The following is a 10,558-nucleotide window of genomic DNA, read 5'->3' as shown; positions in this document are numbered from 1 at the left end:
ATGCAGCACGACCTTGTTAAAACAACCCTTAAGAGATCAATCGCTGTAAGGGCACCGAGCAATACCAACACTGTACGACAGCACTGAAATAAGCTCTTGCATGTCTACTTCAAGCACGTCCACAAAGATGCAATTTGCTCAAATCTTTTACTTTCAACTCTGATTCTCAATTAATAATTCTCTCTGCAAATCTGGCCTATATTCTGCCCTATGGGCAAATCCCAGTTGTCCCATCCATAGTAAATGCCTGTAATTGCCCACAATTGAATATTTGGCCCAACATCTTAAAGGCAATAACCCCATGGCTTCTGGCCTTATCCCTGCAGTAAAGGAACTGCATTGTAGAACACTGAAGTCTATCACAAGATTAAACTGAAACCCTGTTGAAATTCGGAAAACAAAAGGTCAGACCGGTCGTGTCGTATTCCACTGAAATGTTCTTTGCCTCTCCCCCACTTTCTACTGCAATTCTCTTCCAAGTCTAGAATCGCAGTGTGCTTCACAGAGCTCCCCTTGGACTGCAGTTTCAGTGCTGGCCTGCGTGCTACTGCACTCTGACCTCTCCGGAATTCAAATCTCTGAAATCTATCAGTGACTAAATAGTTTGACTGAAAACGAAAGAACATTGGGATCTTTCCCAGTGCTCCGCAGCGGTGTGCAGTGGTGAAAGCACAACATTCCTCAAGCCCTTAAAAGCAGTGCTAAGCAAACCTTTCTTTAATCTTCTTGTTGCTTCATATTTGCTTTAGCAGCATTATCATCACTGCCCCCACCCCTCCCATTTTGTTTTGGTTGTATACTTTTTTTACAGTTCAATTTAAAATGATTTCCTGTGTGAAAGGACTTCCTACAGGAAGTCAGCTGACCATGAAACTCAGAAACTTGCATTATGTTGTCCTTCAAATATCTGCACATTCAAACTGAATTAGAAAATCAAGCAACGAACCAAAAGATCTTCAAAAAAAGAAGACCAGTGTTAATAAGAGCCAGGAAAACTCATCTGAAACCCTTGGATGAGCGCCCCTTTAACACAGTACAACACATAACCTCTTGAACTGGTTCCACAAGCATTACTCACCTTGGTGGCTGTACATCTCGATCACAAGGTGATTGGAATAAGAATATCAAAGAGAGAGAGATCACAGAACTGTGTGTAAATACACTGACAGCATTACGAAAGGAAGGGGAGACCTTGTGATGGATCGAATGGCAATGTCAAGATTACTACAGCCCCTGTACCTTCAAACCCCGACATCAAAACCCCATGCACTTAAGTCTCTTTTAAACGGAATTAAAAATGAATGGCCCCACTAAAGCAAACAGGCTCTCCAGTTATAAAAGCAATAACCCAGCGCTCAAGGGAGTCTTCCCCTTCATCCTTCTTTTAAAAAAAAAAAGAACTTAACAGAAGCACTGGGACTTGCTGCATTCTTCACAACATTCGTCTGCTGGAGCTTCGCTGCATCGCAGGCTGTAAGTGAATTTATAAAAGGAAAAGAATCTAATAAAAGCTATGCCTGAAACTCCTCCTACCCAACAGCATGCATCTCTCAGGGTCGGGGTTCGAGTACCTGCACTTCAAGATGCCTTATTTTGTACCTGTTTTAAAAAACAGTATTTTAATTCAGAAGGACAGAGTTTAGTAGAAATCCACTCAGCAAGGCTACATGATTAAAGGATTAACGTGGTCTTTTGTTCCATTTTGTTTTAATGGAAGCAAATTGGATGGAAAGACTGCTACAGTACCTAGAACTGCTTTGTGGAATTGGCCTGTTTCTTACCTCCTGCTAGCAATGATCTCTGGTCGTCTCCCTTCAGTTCTGTTGAAGATATTTGACTTCTTTGCTTGCATTTTATCCTTCAATGAGGAGCCCATTATTAGACGCCTCAAAGACAGCACTATAGACAGATGAAAAGTTACTAACGCTTCCTGATATTTTTGTGTCTCATCTATTTGCATATTCATAATTAAAAAGGTAAAGACCTCAAAGTTAAATTCTCAGCACAAAAAAGTGGGACTGTAACAGTGTTGCTGTAATAAAGCCTAGAAATTGAATTTTTAATGTAAATTGAAGAGACGTCCAAGTTAGCAAATAAATAAATAAACAAAGGCGATTACTTCAGCAGAAAAAGTATTTCAACATATAAAAAAAAAACTCCTGCTGCGTGGCAAGCAGTATCAGAATCTGAGTCAGCTGCTCAGCTTTGCTCTTTGTCCACAATGGGCTTCTAGACAGAAACCCTGTGTGGTACAGCAGGATGTGCAGAATGGACTAGATTTATCAGCTCTTTCACGCTGAGCTCAGCAGTTTAACACACGCTGTACTCTGCAGTGCACTGGTGGGAAAAACAGCTCAACTCTATCCAGCACAAATGACAAAAACACACTCAAAGCTGCAGGGGCTACCATTTACTTTTCTGTAAATTTCACTTGTACTTTTCTCCGCTCTTTATAGGTGGTCTATGTTTAAAGTTAGTTTGGCAGCTGCAGTCAGAAATGCTTTCTGCAGGTACACTATTTTTACTGATGCCGTGACAATATGAATGACTGGTACTTGGAAGTATAGTTGCCAAGGTCACAGTGCCTGAAGTCTGCGAGACAGTTGATAATCATCCAAAGATGTCTTCTACTCGCACCAAAACAGTATTACTTCACCCAAACATCACTGTCTTCACTAAACACGTACCGTGCTCAGCTTGTTTGATAACTCGATTACACATCTTAAACACATGCTAGTACCCATCCCTCCGTTACATTATTAAACGAGTACCTCCCGAAAGCAAAGCGAGCTACACCCTGTACCCTGTACCCTGTACCCTGTACCCTGCACCCTGCACCCTGCACCCTGTCCTGTAACTGCACAGCGCAGCTCGTTCCTGGGATGCAGCTCCTGTGTACTCTACAGCGTTTCTCTTGATGGAAATGAAAGCTGTTTGGTTTTACTCACGGCTGCAACAACACGCTCTTTAATGATGGATGCAAACAACACCACACAGGTGAGCGGCTTGCTTCTTAACGTTACATCAGCGTGCATTCTCATTGGCTGCGGGGCAAGGGTTAGGTCACGCCCCTTTACTCCTGTATTCTGTAGAGTAGAGTAGAGTAGAGTAGCTATACAGTACAGGATCAATAACTATAACATCACTAATTTACTACAACTACTATTAATAATAACATATAAACTACATCTAAGAATATTAAAATCGGGTTTCTTAATACTGTGAAGCAGAACGCGGAGATTAAGCTTAATTTGTCCAATTATAAAACCAGCCTGTGTTTGACGTTTTCTTCAGAAAATAACAATTCCGTTGCAGACAATATCACAGTTAGTACATTAAAAACATAAATAAATAAATAATCCAGAATGGCATTTGATGTACCCAATGAAAAACGCTGTGCGCAATTAAACAAATAGATTGACTGCAAAACGACCCAATGAAAATAAAAACTACCTTCCAGCCAACCAATAATATTTGGTTGCTAGGATGTATAGTTAGCAGTAGACCAATGGGAGGAAAGTATTTTGTTTTTTAGTTACAGAGTCAGATTTATTTTTCTGTGCGGCTGAATGTACTGCTGACCGTGGAAAGGGGGAGGGAGCTGGTCGCTGTCACTGTTGCTTAAAAAAACAAACAGCATTAACCCTGGGATCTAACATTCATCTTGTTTTGCCCTGTCGCTTTTATCAGCGTGTGTCTCAAGTTTCCTCAGGGCAGCTGACCCCGGGAGGACTTTGTTTTCATGGAGTAGGTCGTGTAGGAGGGGAAAGGGGGCATGGTCCTTTAAATATACAATACATCCTAATCCACAAAGAACAGAACAACGCCACGACAAGATTTCTTTTTTTTTTTTTTTTTAATTTGTTAATTTTTTTGCAGAAAATTTTGGTGGATTTCTAATGCATTGTTTTAAGAAAATACCTGTAGAATAAAAACCAATTAAAAAAACTGAATTAAAAAAAAAAAAAAAAAAAAAACCCCCCCAAAAAACAAAAAAAAAAAACAAAGCAATTTACTGGATTGTTTTTGAGAGAGAGAGAGAAGGAGACAGACAGACAGAGACAGTATATAGGTGTTTCCAGCGGTGCTGTAGATAATTAACTTCATTAAAAGCGTGCTGCAATAAAGAAAATAAAAAATAACTAAAATTTTGACTGTATTTTGCAGGGAAGAAGTCAAGTCAGATTTCTTTTTTTTTCTTCTCCTTGCTTGGAAGTTGATTAAATACGTGCTTTCAACGGCTGATGCGTCTGAAGATGACAGCGTTTGATCGGACTGACTGACTCGTGTAAAGAAGATCGCCGTTTTTGACTGTGTTTACAACAAACTGGACAATACAGCGCGGAGGTAACCAGCCTTGCATTTGCACGATAGCGAGGAGGGGGTCGAACCACAGAAAGTGTTTATGCAAAGTTAACAAAACGCTGCAGCTATCGATCTGTTTGCAGCCTTGATCCAAACGAGTTTTATAACCCGCCTTCTGCATCCTGGCAAGAAACTCATCCAAACGCCAAAAAAAAAGGTATGGATTCTATATATTTCTATATGAAATGTATATTGTGAACAATGGGGTAGTCGATATTGTCATGGAGATGCATGCGCTCTCATTGAGCCGTGCGCACGGCATGTGATGAAAGTTGTCAGCCTGGCTGGCAATGAAAGGGTTACTTCACTGAACTCGTACAACAAAAACACTGCCTGGTTATAAATTGTTAACAGCGGTTAAAAAGCAGGAAATTAAATCTCTGCACTTCCTGAAAAGTATATAGCACGCATCCGCTGTGGGATTGCCACACGTTGTATCATTGAACACGAACCATAAATATGAATCAGTTAGTATCCCCACTAAAATGAGGGTTATGCATGTTGAGTTGAGCAACAGTCAATGCAAACACCGCCGTGCGTCTGTGTCGTGACTGTGTTCAGACCGAGCTTGGATGCAAAGCTGCACTGTGTCCCGATATATGAAGGGTTGCTTGCAACATGGGTTGTTATTTTGTTGCAACCCGTTGTATTGGAATGGGGATACAATGTAGCCTCCCTGTCATCTGGATTGTGTTCTAGAGTTGTTTCCACGCTTTGTTGCTGTATGTGTGCTGCGTTGACGATGAACTTGGGTAACGAAGCTTTGCAACGTGTAAACCAAGACACTGTTTGATGTAGAGGCGCTAAGCGCACTGTATCAATTGCCTTCCTCCCTTCCAGAGACGCTGGGTTTTATTATATATGTAAGTGCAATTAGTTGTTAATGTATGGATTCAATTAATTGCTGCAGGAGCTCAACAAAACAGGCGGGAGATGAAAAGAAGTGGCGGTGACTGCAATACATTCACAGCATTTTTCTAATTGAACTCATTCTGTTTCTTTTAATACCGTGTGAACAAAAGCGGATACCGCCCCTTTGAAGATAGCAAACCAGGGTGCATTGAGCTAAGAACCCCTGTACAGAATTCTTAATCGCAACGAGGTGCTCGAAACTGGGATCACCTGCGCATTCCCCGCGTTACTTGTCACTCTCAAGGTTATGTTAAGAAGAACTCCTTTTGGGTTAAAGCCTGATTCTAAATCCAATCCCAGCGTTTAGCAGGGGCCTGTGTGCAGCGTGTTTAATAACACGCGTGTGGTGGAATTGTGTCCCATCTCACTGAACCAGAAGAAAGTAACTTCCAAACTGCAAAGCAGCGTTCATTTTGAACAGGTCCCCACCTGGAGGTTACCCTCAATATTACTGCTGCTGGCAAAAAAGAGGTGTGAATGAGTCCTGAAGTATCATGAGATTCTGCCGTTCATGCTCACCCTCAGGATAATGTTTAAAATCACTCCTATATAACTACGTTCGCAGCAAATATTTATTACACTGTTAGACAGTTGAGAGATGAGGCAGTTAGGGATTGTAATTATAAACAGAAAGGATAATAGTATATATTCTTTAATTTGTGCTGAAACCTTGACTGCATCCCAATATCGATGTTGGTGGATAATTGTGTTTGGCACATTATACAACAGCGTTTTTGTAAGGTTGAGAACTGCCATTCACAATGACTGACAACCGGCTAGCTTCCCTGTATAAAACTATCGCGTCAAGGAAATGAAACAGCAGGGAATGAGGGGCAGGTTTCATTAGGCGTGTGGGTAACCAGTCTGCTTCTCGTTTGCCTGCGCTGCAGTATTTTAAACACGGCTTGGCTTCTGGGCTGCTTGTTGCTGCTGATCGGGCTACTCATTAAACCTCCTGTCAAATGGTCTAAGTCCAATTATTTGAACATATAAAATGATTTTTTTGAGGCTTTGATAACAAACCCCAGAGTAAAAGGTCAAACAGTATTTGCATATGGGCATGGTCGCTAGAGGTCGTGTCCTCTTGTTCTCAAAAGTGTCCTCAAAAAAAAAAAATGTCCTCAAAAGACATGAGCGAATTACTGCGCAGCCTCTTTATTTCATGCTTTGCCATTGAAAGATGCGTTGAGGTGCCGTTTTGCTAACAATTTTGACATTTTCTTAATGCAAAAAGCAAAAAAAAAAAAAAAAAAAAAAATTAAATCTTCCATGCTCATATTTTTCCACATGGATACTGCAAACAGAAAGCCAAAAGAAACACTTGTTTCATAGTAATGTTTGTTTTATGTTAATAGCAAGTGTTAACATACACTGAAAGTATCTGTGCAGTATATCGCTGTTGAACCGTGTCCACTGCTTTTGTTGACCTCATTAAAACTTCCTGCCCCTCTTCTAAAAGTAACAGTGCACCAGATTGAGTCCTTGGTGTGTGCTGGGAGCACGCAAGGCAGGTGTACCTAGATCATTTCAAAATAACTGCACCCAGGCCAAGAGGCTGAGCTAAAGTGCAACGTGCTGTGCACCCTTACATTGTCCTGCAAGCATGACCCACGCCTGCCTTGGAGGGACTGCCTTCTTTGGGTGTGGAGCAGCAGTTCAGCCTCAATGATTTTATAGATGGACATGGATGCTTCCTTTTCATTCATATCCGTATGTTATAGAACAAATATAGCTGATTTTCAGATTCCAGACTGTTTCCTGCCAGTCAGGTGCGATTTATAATTGTTTGATTTTCTCCCCAGAGAGAACGCTGCTGTTACCAGCCTGTGCAGTATTCAGAAACAAAGAGGCAGATTAGGTTCACCTCGATTCTTGTGTTCATTCTTCAGAGAGAGCCTGGGTTTCATTGTGGTGATAATTACAGCATGTAGTTTATGTTTATGTTTTTGAATTTGGTTTGACAGACCTTTACTGACCTGGTACTGAGAATGTGTACAATTATATATATTTTTAAATTCCTACCTTTTAACACTAGAGATGACAATACCTTATTTGTTCATTAAAACCCTGTATTTTTCAGAGATGTGCGTAATGAAGCTCATGGTGAAAAGCAATGGGCTTGTTTATTTGTGCGTGGGAGTTGGCAACACAATGAGAACTGTACGATGTTGACAGGGATTGAAAGCTTACAACTTTGCACTGCAGCTGAGAAGAGTGTTTCATTGTAATGGATCTGGTAGAGAAGGAAAGCAGCATCGCATTCCCTGTGATCTGCAAAGCAGGTACTTCAAGGCTTTAACCATTCGCGTGCCAGGGCCTGCGGAACACAAATAACCTTGACACCGGCACAGTGAAAGCCTGCACGGCTAAGCCCTTTTGATTTCTCCAGTGGGGTAAGACACAGACACTGGTTTGGATCCAGTTTATTGCCAGGGGTTGAAATAAGACTCCCATTGCATAGCAGTTTGACCCATTCCTGGTTTTATTACGGGTTTAATAAGGCACACCTGAGCTTGTTGCCTGTACACACTGTGGCTAATAAGCTGGTAATAAAACCTGGAATGGGTGAAATTGCTATGTAATGGGAGCCTTATTTCCATCCCAGAGTTGCTGATCCTGACTAGGGATGAACAGAGAGTGCCGTATTGGCCATTGGTCCCGTGAAAGGGAGGAAGATTGCATGTGCAGACTTCACTGACTGCTCAGGGGCTCATGGAGGCTGGGCAGATGCTAGCCAGCTAGTTTAGTAGCATCACATGCTCCAGTTCAGTGGGACAAGACGACGTCTGGCCTGACAGCAGGTTCAGAGGTCACCTGGATCTGCAAGTGGGTTGCAGCATTTAGGCAACATCCAAACTGGGCAATTTCAAAAGGGGTAGAAAAGCAGAGAATAATCCTGGATTCTTAAACAAAAGAAAACCCTGTTTGGCTTGATGAAAGTAATGGTGTCATTCAAACGCTGGCTAGCAGTTCTTGCCTCTGTTTTGTGCAGTGGATTCGGAAATAAGAATTGGCAGCTTGAGCTAAGGGTTCGGGAAATGCAAACTGGAAAAGGGACAAGTAGAAGCAGTGCTTGCCAGTGATGCAGGATGTACATTGACTTTAATGAAGAGGGAGGTCATTTTCTAAATCTGTTCAGAATTGCAGTAATTTGCCTTGATGTACCGAGCCCTGGCACTCGCTCCCAACATCCCGCAGGGAAGAAAGAATTTCTGACATGTAACCCCTGTGAACTTTGAACCCTGAACCTCCTAGTTTTAGTCAATGCGTTTCCAGTCAGATCCTGGCTCGTTCCTAAGCTTTGTCTCAGCATTGTATTGTCTGTAGTGTTTGCAGTGCTGTAACTGTACAGCGGGCAATGTTATTGTTGCAAACATCATGAACAAACAAGCTGAAACTATCAAAGCAGCCACTGTGCAGTGAGGAGGACCCACAGTCAGGTTGATATTGAATTTGTAATGTAAAGGTTTTACTGTAAACCTAGACTGCTACAGCTTGAAGGCTTGAGGATAGTTTACATGCAGCAGGATCAAAAATCAAAACTGAAACAAATCTGAACTGATTTGTTAAGGATGTGACCAGAGTTACATGAGGCTACAGCATCAGGAAGTGCATTACTATTGCAATAAAACTGCCCATATTAACCATTTATTAAAATGAAGTCATGATTCCCTTGCCATTAAATTGTTCAGCAGACCAGGTGAAGTCAGAATCGAGGATCAGGATCTTCAGCATGGCTTTGGAAGACCTGAAAATTTCAGCCGTATCGTGAACAGTGTGTATCTCGTGAGGGCAGGTTCCTGGGCTCCGCAGCATTGGATATTTTCTCTTGAGGTTACACTGTTTTCATACATTGGAATGTGATATTTCACATCACAACCACATCTGCCATGTTTGTAAAGGGAGGGCTTAAATTCATTATGAACATGAGAGGATTTTAAATCATTAAAAAAAAAAAAAAAAACATGCTCCAGAAAAACCTCTTGATCCGTATTTACCTTTTAAAAAAAACCCTTTCAATTCTTACCTGCAGAAATCCTTGAGTTAGGAATAACGTCCTTCAAATCTGGAGGGGAAACCTCTGGCAGCACGGATTGAAAGGGCTACGCTTCAGTAGTAAATGACAGAGCGCTTGCATGCTGTATTAAACGCAGACACCAGCAGATTGTGTATCGATCCAAAATGGTTTAATTCTACACACACTGTGAGATAGCGGGGAGGGGGTTAAAATCCTCCCTGCTTTAAAAACATGTGAAAATGCATTATTGGGTGAATGGGCTAAGGGTTTATTTTGTTTAATTGGTTAATTGTGTAATTGTTTAATTGTTTATTGTTTAGTTATCCCCTGCACCTGGTGGTAGTTGTAAATTAGAGCCAGGTGCAGGGTATTTGAGAGGCAGCCAGTCTGCTCAGGGCTGCTGAGTGAGGAGCCCGACTGTATGAGTGAGCAGTCGTATTGAGGTATTGTGAGGGTTTGTGGTAAACGGCTAGCCGTCCTGCGTGACAGTTAGGATCTTGCATCGAGTGTTTAGTTAGTGCTCCGAAGGAGCTAGGTGTTTGTTTTGTTTTATTTGCTTATTTTTGTTATTAAAGTTGTGCATCAGCGCTATTTTTCTTTCATATTTGTGTGTGTATCGTGATTTTTTAGAAGGGAAAAGAACCCAAGCGGGTCTGTTTAGTGAGCCGGCCGTCACACACACACACACACACACACACACACACACACACACACACACACGTTGATCACTGTAGTGTGAGGTGCATTTAGACACAATGCAATATACACTGAAATCATATCATGTGGGTTTATAATTACATTTGGATCGTTTTTGATGTTGCAATGGAATGGTTTGAAAACATTAGCTCTGAGCTGAATGCTTGCATCTACACAGTACCTGCTCAGCAAGCCGCCAGGATTCATGAACTTCACGTGTGGACTTGAGCACCGTACCCTGCGCCTGTATCACAGGGGTGTATAAAACCACTTGTCTCCTGAGAGGCAGAGAGATAGTAGCTGTGTTTCATTCATTATAACACTGCCCGGCTGTAGTGTTCACTTTCTGCACTGCTGCTCTGTAATGGGGTGGGGGTCAGGCTTGGCTCTGAGCTCCGTTATCAGTCCAGGAATCTGGGAATCTGCTAGGGTTGTTTTGTCTCTCTCGTGAGATTTTGGATTTCTGCTTGCCTTGACTGTTTATCTGCTGTTTATAAAGCTGCCCCGCTGGTCTTCTGCTCCATTAATTACAAGAGAGGACGGCTGATAAACATCACTAGCTCTTTC

At 41.8% G+C, this 10,558-nt stretch overlaps 1 protein-coding gene across 8 annotated transcripts in view; it reads left to right on the top strand.

Moving 5' to 3' along the window:
• The first annotated feature begins 3,573 nt into the window (after window positions 1–3,573).
• Window positions 3,574–10,558, top strand: part of LOC121296848 (armadillo repeat protein deleted in velo-cardio-facial syndrome homolog) — a 131,511-nt gene continuing 124,526 nt past the window's right edge. For 6 of the 8 annotated variants that reach the window (XM_041222710.1, XM_041222712.1, XM_041222708.1 and 3 more), the window contains exon 1: window positions 3,575–4,522. The gene's annotated coding sequence lies outside the window, so the exon portion shown is untranslated. Of the gene's footprint in view, window positions 4,523–10,558 lie in introns of all 8 variants that reach the window. The other 2 variants (XM_041222702.1, XM_041222711.1) reach the window with 2 other exon arrangements.

Source organism: Polyodon spathula, chromosome 22 (assembly GCF_017654505.1).
Source record: "Polyodon spathula isolate WHYD16114869_AA chromosome 22, ASM1765450v1, whole genome shotgun sequence".
NCBI classification, from domain to species: domain Eukaryota; kingdom Metazoa; phylum Chordata; class Actinopteri; order Acipenseriformes; family Polyodontidae; genus Polyodon; species Polyodon spathula.
This window is presented reverse-complemented; position numbering and strand designations above follow the sequence as displayed.